This window comes from Cherax quadricarinatus, chromosome 7 (assembly GCF_038502225.1).
Source record: "Cherax quadricarinatus isolate ZL_2023a chromosome 7, ASM3850222v1, whole genome shotgun sequence".
NCBI classification, from domain to species: Eukaryota; Metazoa; Arthropoda; class Malacostraca; order Decapoda; family Parastacidae; genus Cherax; species Cherax quadricarinatus.
This window is the reverse complement of record NC_091298.1, coordinates 13,608,013-13,624,627: the sequence shown is the minus strand read 5'-3', so window position 1 is coordinate 13,624,627 and position 16,615 is coordinate 13,608,013. Positions and strand designations below refer to the sequence as shown.

General features: G+C 41.9%; 1 long non-coding RNA gene across 1 annotated transcript in view; it reads left to right on the top strand.

Annotated features, from left to right (window-relative positions):
- The first annotated feature begins 6,863 nt into the window (after positions 1 to 6,863).
- The window catches only part of LOC138852340 (uncharacterized), a 286,701-nt gene continuing 276,949 nt past the window's right edge, over positions 6,864 to 16,615 (top strand). Inside the window, exon 1 of the long non-coding RNA XR_011391670.1 lies at positions 6,864 to 7,114. This is a non-coding gene — a long non-coding RNA (uncharacterized lncRNA). The remainder of the gene's footprint in view (positions 7,115 to 16,615) is intronic.

The following is a 16,615-nucleotide window of genomic DNA, read 5'->3' as shown; positions in this document are numbered from 1 at the left end:
ATCAAACCGTTCCACTCAAGACGCACTCAACTTAATTCCAAACTACATTCACATAAACAAATACCAGGGAAAAAAGACAGCCCTAGTAGCCAAAGATGTTGAGAAAGCCTTTGACACAGTGTGGCACAACGGCTTAAAGTTTAAGCTATGTTCCAACTTCGACCTCCCTCGGACTATCTGCAAACTACTCTGTAACTTCCTAGATGGTAGGACTATGAGGATAAAGTTCCAAGGATGCTTTTCTCAGCACTTCCCACTACATGCTGGAGTTCCACAGGGCTCAGTCCTTTCACCCACCCTCTACATCCTCTACACCAATGACATCCCAACATCAGCCTTTGACTCCACCATCACACTTGCATACGCAGATGACATCACCCAACTCACCACCCATAGACAAATAACCACACTAACCCGCAGAACACAAGTCAAAGTAGACCAGATTGCACACTGGGAACAAAAATGGAGAATTAAAACCAACCCTGCAAAATCCAAAATCACCTACTTCCACTACAGGAAACGTGAACCACCTCCTCTAGTAGTACTCAGGATAGCTGATACCCACACAAACATCCCTGTCTCACAGACAACCAACGTCTTAGGAGTTAATCTAGACTACAACCTGCGAATACACAAACACATCAACCAGAAGCACGCCATTGCATCCAAGGCCCTATCGGGGCTATCCAAACTATGGCAAGCCTCCACACAAACAAAACTTCATCTATACAAAGCCCTCATTCGTCCACTAATAACTTACTGCTCACTCGCCCTTTCCCTAGCAGCTGTGACAAACCAACTTAAAGTACAACGCATCCAGAGCAAAGCCTTACGCTGGGTGTTCGACGCCCGCTGGGATGAATTCATCACAAGTGAGGCCATCCACGCCCATGCGAACATCGCTGCTCTAAACGTTCACTGGAAACTGCTCAGTGACAAACAAATAGACAGACTAGAGACTCGACATGACTACTGGACCTCATACTTAGACGACGAAATATGCAGTCCCGCAAACACACACAACCTCTTCTACTCTCTATTAGCTCCTGACCCAATTCCTTTATACAAATAACCTTGCTGAAATCTTGACTCACTAACCTGTAACTCACAGGTATAGACCTTTAATATTGCCCATGTACCTGCGATTCACGCTTTGTCGACCCCCCCGTCCCCCCTCCAGTCCCGAAGATGCGCACCACCTTCTGAATCACCATCAGCTCAGCTACTGGGTTAAGCCCTGGTTCTTTCCCTCATACAAAAAACCTTCCTCTAACCAACCTACTCTTCCGCTATCCCCACTTCCCCACTCACCCCTCTTGGGGTCTTACCTAGAATATATGTATGTATGTATGTATGTACACACCCATCTGGGTTTTGTTTTGTTTTATTAATTGTTCTTGTACTTTATTTCCTCTTATCTCCAAGGGGAAGTGGAAAAGAATTCTTCCTCCATAAGCCATGCATGTCGTATAAGGTGACTAAAATGCCCTGAGCAAGGGGCTACCTGGAGTTTACCTGGAGAGAGTTCTGGGAGTCAACGCCCCCACGGCCCGGTCTGTGACCAGGCCTCATGGTGGATCAGGGCCTGAGCAACCAGGCTGTTACTGCTGGCTGCACGCAATCCAACATGCAAACCGCGGCCCGGCTGGTCAGGTACCGACTTTAGGTGCTTGTCCAGTGCCTGCTTGAAGACAGCCAGGAGTCTATTGGTAATCCCCCTTATGTATGCTGGGAGGCAGCTGAACAGTCATGGGCCCCTGACACTTATTGTATTGTCTCTTAACATGCTAGTGGCACCCCTGCTTTTCATTTGGGGAATGTTGCATTGTCTGCCGACTCTTTTACTTTCGTAGGGAGCGATTTTCGTGTGCAAGTTTGGTCCTAAGAAGCAAGATCGCCACCCATCTAATTACCCATCAATTACACAACCCAGGGCAACATGGGTTTAGAGCAGGTCGCTCCTGTCTGTCCCAGCTACTGGATCACTACGACAAGGTCCTAGATGCACTAGAAGACAAAAAGAATGCAAATGTAATATATACAGACTTTGCAAAAGCCTTCGACAAGTGTGACCATGGCGTAACAGCGCACAAAATGTGTGTTAAAGGAATAACAGGAAAAGTTGGTAGATGGATCTATGATTTCCTCACAAACAGAACACAAAGAGTAGTAGTCAACAGAATAAAGTCTGAGGCGGCTACGGTGAAAAGCTCTGTTCCACAAGGCACAGTACACGCTCCCATCTTGTTTCTCATCCTCATATCTGACATAGACAAGGATGTCAGCCACAGCACCGTGTCTTCCTTTGCAGATGACACCCGAATCTGCATGACAGTGTCTTCCAATGCAGACACTGCAAGGCTCCAGGCGGACATCAAGACTGCCAACCACCTAGATACCCATCAATTACATAACCCAGGGCAACACGGGTTTAGAGCAGGTTGCTCCTGCCTGCCCAAGCTACTGGACCACTATGACAAGGTCCTGGATGCTGTTGAGGATAAACAAAAATGCAGATGTTGTATACACATAAAGCCTGGCCTCAGCCCGAGCCGCGGGGGCGTTGACCCCCGAAACCCTCTCCAGGTAAACTCCAGGTAAGTTTTCCATATCTGAGTAGTTGAAATTTCTCTTCATTGAACTTCATATTGGTTGTAGGAGCTTTTTTCCTTCCTCCCGTGTTTTCTGTTCAATCTGAAAATGTTTCTTCTGATCACCTTCAAACTTTCAATGCCTGTTTACCATTCTCAAAGGAAGGTTTGGATTATTATGGGCTGTGCAAGTGTCCTTTAGTCAGTTTTATAAACCAAAATGTGAAATTGGTTTTCATGCATTAAGTTAAGAAAGCCTCTTTAATCAGCTTTGTGTGGAAGTCTGTGTGAAGCATAAGCAAGTAACATGGAGAAATACGAAGAAAAGAAAAAGAAAGAGAAAAACATGAAGATTTTTGTTTACATTGTTAACACGGATGGTTAACCTAATATAAAGCCGTTACATCAGACAGCTTTATTTCCAATGGAATCACTTAATCCTTTTGCCTCAGAAAGTGACCCACAACATTAATTTAACACCTGAGCACCTACTTACTGCTAGGTGAGCATGGACGACAGGTGTTAGGAAACATTATCCAGTATCTCCGCTTATCCAGGAAATGATTCCTGGTCCCTTTGTGTGTGAGCTGAACCTGCTACCAATCGAGCCATGAGCACCCAAGTAGGTAGAAGAATCTGCAGAGAAACAGCACTGTAGAAGTTACATGAGAAATATATGTCAAGGTCCACTGAAGTAGATCTTGACTCGTATAAGAGTGCTGTAAAGTGGAGCCTGAAGCAGCTGATGATATCTTAGCATCAACTATATGAAGTACTGTTTTCTAAAACACATCTGAGATGCGTTTTAGAAATCTTGAGAATTATAGTATAACCATCAACTAATAGCAATTCTACATAACTCGATACAAAAACCACAGCTACCTACCTCAACCCAGTCGCACCACACCCGCTCTCTCCTCTGCATATCAGAGTTGTTTCACTGTTTGTAGGCTATTTATTTATTTTTTTACTTTTTGGAGAAACTGAGATATGAGATAAGATTTTATTCGGATTTTTAACCCCGGAGGGTTAGCCTTCCAAGACAACTCCCCCCAAAATGCAGTGTATCATCGAGGGATTGTGTCTTATTTCCATTGTCCTCAATCTTGTCCCCCAGGATGCAGCCCACACCAATCGACTAACAACCAGGTACTGTACCTATTTACTTGCTAGGTGAACAAGGACAGTAGGTGCAAACACGCCCAATGTTTCTATCCTTTCCGGGGATCGAACCACGGACACTGTTAGGCGAGAGCGTTGTCTACCAGGCCATGGAACACTAAATTTTCCTTTATATTCTTTAATCCGTTTTATGCTATTTCATGTCAAGCATCACTTTTCAAGAATGAAATCTATACATTACTCAGAAATTAACTTATTAAATTCATAAATTAGTGCTAAACTCACAGGGGTCATAGAAAGCTTGGATGAATGGAGGCCATTTAAATTCGATTCAAGAAAAGGAAGGGCAAACCAATTTCTTGAACCAAAAGCAACGGTGGAACAGCCACATAGCTGTCTCTCAGTAGTCGTCTACATGAATGACAAGTCTGTGTTGGGGACAGGTCGAAGTCATACAGTGGCCCGGTGGCCTGGTGGCTAAAGCTCCCGCTTCACACACGGAGGGCCCGGGTTCGATTCCCGGCGGGTGGAAACATTCGACACGTTTCCTTACACCTGTTGTCCTGTTCACCTAGCAGCAAATAGGTACCCGGGTGTTAATCGACTGGTGTGGGTAGCATCCTGGGGGACAAGATTAAGGACCCCAGTGGAAATAAGTTAGACAGTCCTCGATGACGCACTGACTTTCTTGGGTTATCCTGGGTGGCTAACCCTCCGGGGTTAAAAATCCGAACGAAATCTTATCTTAGCTCCTGGGACACTGTACTGGCTCGTAGGTTGCTTTCCAGTATTATTGTGGATTATCCCACACTAGATGGAAGAAAGGCACTTACATCAACCAATATACAACTAAATGGAACAGTACCATATTATTTGTTAATTTTTACAGTTTTGTGCAACTTATTTACTCTTAACACAGGTACAAAAATTATATTTGGGAGTTAGTTTATTATCTTTATTATGCAGTCCATCATACTCATCCTGTGGGCGGCAGTCAAAGAATTACAGAGGTACATAATGGGTCCAGGGACTGGACAATAAAGTTTTGATAGCTGAACAAGGTACAAAGGTAATGAATTTTTGGATATTGAGCAGTCTAAGAAATTTTAATGTTGGATTCTGTTAAAGCCCCGAACACTGCATTGCTTTCTGCGAGTTCATTTAACTTTATTTTTTATTTTAATTTGTCTTTAAAGAATAAAGGAGTGTTCCTGGGGTGCTCTAAACTAGAAATTTTATTGGCTGATTTAGTACTGGGGAAGAGCTAAACCTGTAGGGGGTGGGGGGGAGTGAGAGGCTCCAATTCGATCCAAGGAAAGTGAGGTTGTCGCAATCCTTGGATCAAGAGCCCCTCGCCGGTACGATTTTTCATGATTATACCTCATGAAGGATAATCATAGGAAAGATCTAAATCCGCAGGGATCATACAGCGATTAGTAACCCTATGGGTTTAGCACTTGCCACTGAATAACAAAAAATAGAGAGATTGGGAAATGGGAGACAGTGATGCAAGGAATGAGAAGGAAGCTCCAATACCTTGCATCAAGAGCCCTTCATTAGTATCAAGGTACCTTCGTCCCTCGTCTCTTCCACTGAAGGAAGTAACATCAAGTGTGACATCTTTCTACTCGCTCCTTTTCCATCAGATTTTTATTTTGGGGCGCGCTAAACCTGTATGGATTATACAGCGCCTGTGTTAGGGAGGGGGGGGGGGAGGCGGAAGGCAGTCATGCTTAATTCAGGGAATTGGAGCACAGACACATGTGCAACATCTGGATATCTTTATTGTAGACGTTTCGCCATCCAGTGGCTTTATCAATACAGATTCTAGGACATAATAGGAAGACAGTAGAACTATATACACTGTATATAGTGTATATAGTTCTACTGTCTTCCAATTATATCCTAGAATCTGTATTGATAAAGCCACTGGATGGCGAAACGTCTACAATAAAGATATCCAGATGTTGCACATGTGTCTTAACTTTCATATTGTCGGTATTTTATACCTTTCTTGCACAATTGAACCACAGATTCAATTTCCTAGATCAAGAGCCCCTCACCACCATCAAGGATTCTCCCTTAAATGGTTTTTACCATCAGACCATTTGAAGTTCTGAAACAAAAACACAGGTATAGTGTAGCAACATAGACGAAGTCTGTTGTCTTCACTGGTCACCTCAAGGAAGGTTCCTTGATGTTGGTGAGGGGCTTTTGATTTAGGGAATTGGATCTGTGCTCCAGTTCCCCGAATTAAGCCTGAATGCCTTCCACATCCCCCCCCCCAGGCGCTGTATAATCCTCCGGGTTTAGCGCTTCCCCCTTGATTATAATAATAATATCTTCACTGGTCACCTTTAGTTAGTGTGTTCAGTTAAAAGTCTGTCGCCTGCATGTATTAGTAATAAGCCGTACATTAACATCAAGAATACTTTAAAAATCCCCAAAAATATAAATTAAAAATAGATTTCCATTTTTTTCCACACTAGAATATATACAACTGTGTGTATATATACTTTGTCATCATTTTTAGTGTATAATTCTTAATATATTCCGATATACCTCCCGGTCTTCTATATTCCACATAACTGATGTGTAGTTTCATAATTCTCAAGCACCTCTTGTGACACTGCTTTCTCAACCAAGTGTTAATATTTCGCATACTATCATCTCACATCCGGCAGAGCAAGACAGTCTCGCTCACAAGTCAAACGAGTCTGATATCTAACCATGAACCCATTAAAAGCTTGGAGATCCTAAATTGCACCAGAGATAACAAACACTCCAAGAATCGATAAATTTTCTTTGTCATACATTCCGTTGATGATGGTTGGCAAGAAAAGCGAAATACGATCGTCTGCCTACGTTTTACACGGTTCAATTGCATTGATTAGAATCATTTAACCTCGAGATCTTCACCTGGAGGTGTCTGACACGAATGTAAATTTAAACATTATTGTAATCTCAACTGGGCTGTTTAATATTATAACCAATTGTGAAAAATAGGCTGAAAAAACGAGCTTTAACCCGATAATTAAATAAGACAAGTAGAATAAGAAGAGCTTATTGAAAATAAATTGGTTACAAATTCCTAGATGATACCTGGAACCAGCTCGTTTGTACACGGGACAGGAGGAACTTGTTACTCTAAAGCTTGACTTATCATTCAGGTGAATTACGACCTTAATGGCCCACGTAGAGGCTACCGGCTTTATAAACGGTGAAATATTTTTTTTAGTGCAAAGACTAAAAAGTGGACATTAACATCGAATAACTGAAAAAATGACTTTGAATGAACACAGTAACTACACGATTCATTGACGGTTTATTGAAATTTAGTGTTGATATTTGGTGCTTTAAAAGACTTGTGATTTTTTTCAACGTATTGTTGCTTCTACCAGGTGAGTCAGATTATCCCTGCAATTTTCAGTGACCATTATGAATTGAGTAGTCTTTCTAGTTTTTGGTATTATAATTCTTGAGTTTAGGAGTCAGGTGTTAATAATATGTTGAATAGAGATTCGCCCACCTCATGTAAACATTAATGATCACTATTTAACGTAATATTGGTATTTTGTTGTTGTTCTATGTCTACCTGGAGGGTGTTTCGGGGGTCAATGCCCCCGCGGCCCGGTCCATAACCAGGCCTCATGGTGGATCAGGGCCTAATCAAACAGGCTGTTATTGCTGGCCGCACGCAAACCGGCGTACAAACCACAGCCTGGCTGGTCAGGTACTGACTATAAGTGCCTGTCCAGCTCCCTCTTGAAGACAGTCAAGGATCTATTCGTAATCCCCCTTTTGTATGCTGGGAGGCAGTTGAACAGTCTCGGGTCTCTGACACTATGTTGTCTCTTAGCGTACTCATGGCGTTCCTGTTTTTCATTGGGAAATATGTTGCACCGCTTGCTGAGTCTTTTGCTTCCTTAGCGAATGATTTCCATATGCAGATTTAGGACTATCCCTCTAGAATTTTCCAAGTGTATATTATCATGTAGCTTTCTCTCTTGCATTCCAAGTACAGGTTAAGGGACTTCAACCATTCCCAGTAATTTAGGTGATTTATCGTACTCATATATGCAGTGAAAGTTCTCTGTATATTCTCCAGCTCAGCAGTTTAGTCTGTCTTGAAAGGCACCGTTAGTGTACAGCAATATTTTAGCCTAGAGAGAACAAGCGATTTGAAGAGAATTATCATGGTCTTGGCATTCCTAGTTTTGAAGGTTCTCATTATCCATCGTATTATTTGCCTAGCATATGTGGTAGACATTGTTGCGATCTTTGAAAGTGAGATTATCTGACATAATTACTCTCAGGTCCTTCACATCAGTTTTTTGCTCTCTGGAGTTTACCTGCAGAGAGTTCCGGGGGTCAACGCCCCCGCGGCCCAGTCTGTGACCAGGCCTCCTGGTGGATCAGAGCCTGATCAACCAGGCTGTTACTGCTGGCTGCACGCAAACCAACGTACGAGCCACAGTCCGGCTGGTCAGGTACCGACTTTAGGTGCTTGTCCAGTGCCAGCTTGAAGACTGCCAGTGGTCTATTGGTAATCCCCCTTATGTATGCTGGGAGGCAGTTGAACAGTCTCGGACCCCTGACACTTATTGTATGGTCTCTTAACGTGCTAGTGACACCCCTGCTTTTCATTGGGGGGATGGTGCATCGTCTGCCAAGTCTTTTGCTTTCGTTGTGAGCGATTTTCGTGTGCAAGTTTGGTACTAGTCCCTCTAGGACCAGTGATTGGAATTTGTTTTATACTCCAAATCGTTCATATGTCCTCGAGTTTATCATAAAAACATCGTATATATATATATATATATATATATATATATATATATATATATATATATATATATATATATATATATATACGTATATTATATTAATGCATCCATGCAAAAAGTGGTTTTAAAGCAATTAACATACTGCATCTAGCCGGGGATCGAACCCGATATATTTTAACTTACCTCCCGGGAAGCAAACTAAAATCATCGACGCCTTAGTCCACTACGCCACCATGTTTCAAACATTAGGTACCAGAACCTGGGCATGCCACACCTAACTCGAGCACATTCATAGCCCTGAATTAGATGTCCCGTAGCTCGATCGCTAGCTCACTCAGCTCACACACTGAGATCCGGGGTTCAAGTTTTTTCCGGTACGGCTGGAGAACATTAGGGACGAGTTTCCATAAGACACCTGCTGTCTCTGTTCACCCATCAGTTTAAAATGGGTACCTGGGTGTTAGTCTACTGGTGTGGGTCACATCCTGGGACAAAACTGACCTAATTTGCCCGAAATGCTCAGCATAACAAGCGGCTTTCTATATAGTATTGTCACTGATGTCAGCTAGGCCTGTATACTTTGTACATGTACTTGTAGTAAATAAAGATATTATTATTACAGGAACTAATTTCAATCTGCTCCCGTTGGGATACCAGTCTGGTATCCCATTCCCTTGGGTATTGGCTCGAGCCTCTGATGTACCATTTACCTAGCGTCCTGCAGGCCCTCAGTAAGTTTATTCAGGTATACACAAATACAGTTACATAGATTATCATACATAGCAGCATATGTGTAGAGAACCTGGGATAACCCAAAAAAGTCAGACAGGGTGACTTATTTCCATTGGAGTCCTCTCCCTCCTTGAACTTGGCCGCATCCGGGCTGCATCTAGCACTCAGTAAATATGTAATCCTACTTATTACACCATGCATGGCAGTTTGGGTGAAGAATAAGCAGGTTACATAGCCAGAATGTATTGACACAGTCTACTGTGTACAAAGATACTGAGCGAGTTTAGACCAACTGGCAGGTACCTCAGGCGTCGACTGACACCTAGTTATACTGTTGTATTATACAATCAGCCTAGGTTAAACCTGTATAATTTACCACTAATTTATAGATTTCATTCACGTTCAACATACTAGATGAATCGTGTTTGCATTGGTCTTGCATATTAATTTATGCAGATATTAACCAAGGATAACTTGAAGTCAATTTTGTGAATTGTAGCCTAGTACGTCCAGCTCACAACCGAAGGGATCCAGGTTCAATCAAGGGGGAGTTGAGACGGTTTGGCAAATCTCCTTACACCTGCTACCATTGTTCACCTAAGTAATAGGTGCACTGGTGTTATCTGACTATTTTTTTTTCATTTTATTTAAAAAGTACATCACAGCACATAAAAAATAACAAACAGGCCTTATCCGTCAACAAATGTAAAACTTTCCATGGCCATATAATACCACATACAAATATAAATAATTATACATGTAACAAATATTATCTAATGAAAACACAAACGGTAACCAAATTAAGGAGAGAATTGATACAAACTTCCGTACTAACTACATCAAAAGTAAAACCAGATATTCTGTACTATGACTTAACGTCATAAGAGCACAGTATGTTACATATCGTAACCCTGCAAACTAAACCCCCCCTTCCCCAGACAGAACCCCCCCTTCCCCAGACAGAACCTCCCCTTCCCCAGACAGAACCTCCCCTTCCCCAGACAGAACCTCCCCTTCCCCAGACAGAACCCCCCCTTCCCCAGACAGAACCTCCCCTTCCCCAGACAGAACCCCCCCTTCCTCAGACAGAACCTCCCCCTATCTGAAAAGTACAACATAAAATCAGAACCACAAGAGTGCACAATAAATTAAGTTAACCCTAACACATCTATAATGCTATCCAAAAGTATGAATCTTCCAACATGTAAGAATATGAAGCATAAACTACAATGATACATCTGTTCCCTAAACTTAAAATGGTAAAGGTTATAACTGCCTCACGGCTTACAAAACAAACTGCAAGTGCAATAAGTACATCATGTAAATATGGAACAGTTTGATTTCTAACTTTGGTTATAAAGAATTTCCTGTAGTCAAATTGCATTAACAAGATCCATCCACATCATAAACAAACAGCAATCGTTCTTTTTTATTTTATTTTATTTAAAACAGTGAGATACACAATGATAAATGTATATTAAAAACACAAAAGAAAGCGGTTAATTTTACAATAATCTCACACGACCAACGATACCGTACAATATAATGGTAATACACCTTACACAAACAAAGTATTGACAATGGTTTTATAATCAGACACAACACATTATACATTATTAAAGAAGATAAGATAAGATTTCGTTCGGATTTTTAACCCCGGAGGGTTAGCCACCCAGGATAACCCAAGAAAGTCAGTGCGTCATCGAGGACTGTCTAACTTATTTCCATTGGGGTCCTCAATCTTGTCCCCCAGGATGCGACCCACACCAGTCGACTAACACCCAGGTACCTATTTACTGCTAGGTGAACAGGACAACAGGTGTAAGGAAACGTGTCGAAATGTTTCCACCCGCCGGGAATCGAACCCGGGCCCTCCGTGTGTGAAGCGGGAGCTTTAGCCACCAGGCCACCGGGTCTAACTATGTTGTATATACAAATGGCAAGCACACATGGGTAAGTATATAGACTGTATAATAAATCATTGTGTTAAAAACTAACACACACAATAACACACACACACACAAGCACACTCATACACACCAACATAGACATAGGTATTAATGAATCGACGACGAAAACATCCAAATATAACAAATACGATGTGTTATATTGCATCTCAACAAATAATGTAATCAATTACATGTAATATCATATATTACATGTAATAGGAAAACACATCTATACAAATACCAGTGATTGGTATACAAGAATAAGAAAGGCAAAACTCTTTATCTGACTATTGAGGGAAGCATCCTGTGAAAAAGGAACAAAGAGGACCACACTGCTTGGCTTTCTTATGTTATATCTAGTCTCTGAGCTTGGTTTGCTGATTAGTGGACGAAGGATCAAGCCTTCATTGCTCCTTGAGCTGAATAACCAACGAGGGTTATCCAGGGTTAATTTATTATTATGCATTAATAAGCAAGCACTAAACTTGTTACTATCATACACGCTTAGGTAGCGCAAGGCGTCAAGGCACTTCCCAATAGGGTTCTGGTAACAGCTACCCTGGTTAATGGTTCACCTGGTTAATGGTTCACCTGGTTAATGGTTCACCTGGTTAATGGTTCACCTGGTTAATGGTTCACCTGGTTAATGGTCCTTCTGGTTAACAGTTACAAGAAAATTTTCAAGTTCATTTGCATTTTCTTGTTTTTATGCTTTTGGAGGATTATAAAAAACTTGTACAATGGTTTTATATAGTAAATTATTTTGAAGTGAGCCTAAGATAACTCAGCAAAGTCAATGTAACTTAAGGTTTAAAAGGTGTCTGTGCTAAGGTTAGCCTCAACACTGGTAACAAAGTATTCCAGTGACACGATCAATACCCTGAATTTAAAACACTTTTCGGCATTCATTACAAAACAAACATGATAATCATACCTACTGCACTTGAATAATAAAATTGTGTATGCTTAATTCTCTCTTAAAATTAGTGTTCCACTTCAGTCATATTACCTGTGCTAGTGATAATGAGTTGTAAGAACTAGGTTTAGTCTGCCCTAAACGCATTGCGTAACAAAGGGGCTTTCCTCCCCCCCCACCCAAAAAAAAAATGTTATATAGTTATGAAATTCGCTTGCTATTCTGAAAATAGTTTGTATTTACATTGGTCTTAACCTTTATTTTAATTATGTTAGTTTATGATATACATACATTTTCTGTAAATACTTAATTATCCGTTTTCTTTACTAATGAAGTATAAGGTTAACTCGGTAAATTTTATTTACCTAGTAAGTACCTGTATTTACTTAACATATCACACTATTAAACAATATATTACAAAAGTACAGCACACTGGAATAAACATTTTGGTATTCTTGTAATTTCAATACAAATTACAGGATTAATTTAAATTTAAGATCTATCGACTTCGGGTTTACCTCTAGAACCAGGGTTTAGTTTAATATGTTTATTATGCACCCCCATACCCATCCCGTGGGCGAATACAACCAGGGGAAAAAAGAACTGTGAAAAGATTTTGCTTGAATTATTATTCCTAAGAGTTAGTAACCCAACAAACAGAATATATACACCGACAAGTGTACGTCTCTCAGTGCAGTCCATAGGCTTTAAACCCCCATTAACCAATCAACCTAACCCAATAAAGACACGTCATTAGAGTGGCTTATTTCCATTGGGATCCTTAATCTTATCCTCTCTCCCTAGGGATGCGACCCACAACAAACGGCTGAACCCAGGTACCTACTTACTACCTATTCACGACACTACACTGTTTACGATACTGTACACCATGTACACCAGGCCCATATTGGAGTATGCAACATCAGTGTGGAACCCACACCTAGTCAAGTATGTCAAGAAATTGAGAAAGTGCTGAAGTTTGCACTTGCAGAAGTCCGTAGTTAAGGTGTATGTCATATAAGGAGAGGTTAAAGGAGCTCAACCTTATGACACAGGAGGACTCGAGGGGATGTAATACTGAAATGCAAGATACTGATAGGAATTGACATGGTAAACAGGGACAGAATGTTTCAGAGATGGAAAATAGGTACAAGAGGGCACAAATGGAAGATGAAAATTAAAAAAAGTCATAGGAATGTTAGGAAATATTTCTTCAGCCTTAGAGTTGGCAAGAAGTGGAACAATCTGGAGTGAAGTGGTTGAGACGGGATCCATACATAGCTTTAAGAAGAGGTACAATAAGGCTCTTGAAACCAGGGGAGAGCGGACCTAGTAGCTGCCAGCGAAGAGGCGGTGCCAGGTGTGATCCGATCCCTCAGTGTGTGAGCTGAGGCTGATACCAATTGAGTACCTGCCGAACCCTCAGAAGTGAAGCCTAGGTATTAACTGCTAATTATTTTTTACCTTTATGCGCTCCATGCTTATCCTGGGTGAAGAAGTTAAAAATTAATAATAATATAATTATTTCTACAAGTACATGTACAAGGTATACAGGCCTAGCTGAAATCAATGACATATTAATACATAGAAAGTCGCTTGTTGTGCAGAACATTTCACGCAAATTGTCAGTTTTGCCACAGGATGCGACCCACACCAGTCGACTAACTCCCAGGTGCCCATTTTACTGATGGGGAATATAGACAACCGGTGTAAAGAAACACGACGAATGTTTGTACCCTCGCCGTGTGAAGCGAGAGCTTTACCCACTAAGCCACAGGGCACGGGCCACGGAACTGTAGTTCATTCACATGGACATTACAAAAAAAAAAAAGGTAATCATCCTTTAGGATCCTTTAGGATCCTTTAGAATCCTTTAGGAGTCAGGAATCGCGGGAAGAACTAAAAGCCATAAATGAAATCGAAAGAAACCCAAAGTATTTCTTCTCCTATGCCAAATCAAAATCGAGAACAACGTCCAGTATTGGGCCCCTACTTAAACAAGATGGGTCCTACACAGATGACAGCAAGGAAATGAGTGAGCTACTCAAGTCCCAATATGACTCAGTTTTTAGCAAGCCGCTAACCAGACTGAGAGTCGAAGATCAAAATGATTTTTTTATGAGAGAGCCACAAAATTTGATTAACACAAGCCTGTCCGATGTTATCCTGACGCCAAATGACATCGAACAGGCGATAAATGACATGCCCATGCACTCTGCCCCAGGGCCAGACTCATGGAACTCTGTGTTCATCAAGAACTGCAAGAAGCCCCTATCACGAGCCTTTTCCATCCTATGGAGAGGGAGCATGGACACGGGGGTCGTCCCACAGTTACTAAAAACAACAGACATAGCCCCACTCCACAAAGGGGGCAGTAAAGCAACAGCAAAGAACTACAGACCAATAGCACTAACATCCCATATCATAAAAAATCTTTGAAAGGATCCTAAGAAGCAAGATCACCACCCATCTAGAAACCCATCAGTTACACAACCCAGGGCAACATGGGTTTAGAACAGGTCGCTCCTGTCTGTCTCAACTATTGGATCACTACGACAAGGTCCTAAATGCACTAGAAGACAAAAAGAATGCAGATGTAATATATACAGACTTTGCAAAAGCCTTCGACAAGTGTGACCATGGCGTAATAGCGCACAAAATGCGTGCTAAAGGAATAACAGGAAAAGTCGGTCGATGGATCTATAATTTCCTCACTAACAGAACACAGAGAGTAGTCGTCAACAGAGTAAAGTCCGAGGCAGCTACGGTGAAAAGCTCTGTTCCACAAGGCACAGTACTCGCTCCCATCTTGTTCCTCATCCTCATATCCGACATAGACAAGGATGTCAGCCACAGCACCGTGTCTTCCTTTGCAGATGACACCCGAATCTGCATGACAGTGTCTTCCATTGCAGACACTGCAAGGCTCCAGGCGGACATCAACAAATCTTTCAGTGGGCTGCAGAAAACAATGTGAAGTTCAACGATGAGAAATTTCAATTACTCAGATATGGTAAACATGAGGAAATTAAATCTTCATCAGAGTACAAAACAAATTCTGGCCACGAAATAGAGCGAAACACCAACGTCAAAGACCTGGGAGTGATTATGTCGGAGGATCTCACCTTCAAGGACCATAACATTGTATCAATCGCATCTGCTAGAAAAATGACAGGATGGATAATGAGAACCTTCAAAACTAGGGAGGCCAAGCCCATGATGACACTCTTCAGGTCACTTGTTCTATCTAGGCTGGAATATTGCTGTACACTAACAGCACCTTTCAAGGCAGGTGAAATTGCCGACCTAGAAAATGTACAGAGAACCTTCACGGCGCGCATAACGAAGATAAAACACCTCAATTACTGGGAGCGCTTGAGGTTCCTAAACCTGTATTCCCTGGAACGCAGGAGGGAGAGATACATGATTATATACACCTGGAAAATCCTAGAGGGACTAGTACCGAACTTGCACACGAAAATCACTCACTACAAAAGCAAAAGACTTGGCAGACGATGCACCATCCCCCCAATGAAAAGCAGGGGTGTCACTAGCACGTTAAGAGACCATACAATAAGTGTCAGGGGCCCGAGACTGTTCAACTGCCTCCCAGCACACATAAGGGGGATTACCAACAGACCCCTGGCAGTCTTCAAGCTGGCACTGGACAAGCACCTAAAGTCAGTTCCTGATCAGCCGGGCTGTGGCTCGTACGTTGGTTTGCGTGCAGCCAGCAGCAACAGCCTGGTTGATCAGGCTCTGATCCACCAGGAGGCCTGGTCACAGACCGGGCCGCGGGGGCGTTGACCCCCGGAACTCTCTCCAGGTAAACTCCAGGTCATATTAGAGGCAAGCTGGCCCAGGGCACTTCGTAGCGTCGGTCTGGAGTTTTACGACTCTGACCGCTTGTTCAAGCCCCGCCCGTGGTATGGTTTGTTTGCAGTCGTGTAACTACGATTTCGTGAGTTAGAAGTGCTCTGTTGGTTCAGTGAATTACCTAGGTTAAGTAATTTATTTACAGAGAGGAAAGTTTAATAAAATATAATATAACATCACCTGCTGGGAAAATGGCTTGTGAGATTGCAGTGATTTAATATCTGTTCTTCTAATGCTAGTGCAAGTTTAGCGCTTTGTTTTGATTATATTAATAATGGTAGCGCATGAAAGGCGTACACAAATAATTAACCTGAATGTAGGTAAAAATGTAATTATTAACAATAAAATAAAACTGGCACGATGTTAGAGTTAGGTAGACCACTATATAAATTCCCTACCACCAGGGTGTGTTAACAGTGTTACCATTCATGGCGAAGTTAAACTCCGGACGAGGGATATTATACTCCCGGGTGCATGTGAATGTTGATCCTTGATAAATAAGACATGTGCTACACTTCGGCATCTTTGAGAGATTTTTCGTACAGCTTATTTTAGCAGTCTAATACAGAAACACGAGAAGAACTCTGTTTAGAGTGAAGCCAGTGGAAATGGTGGAGAAACGCAGCAGTACAAGACATGGTCACA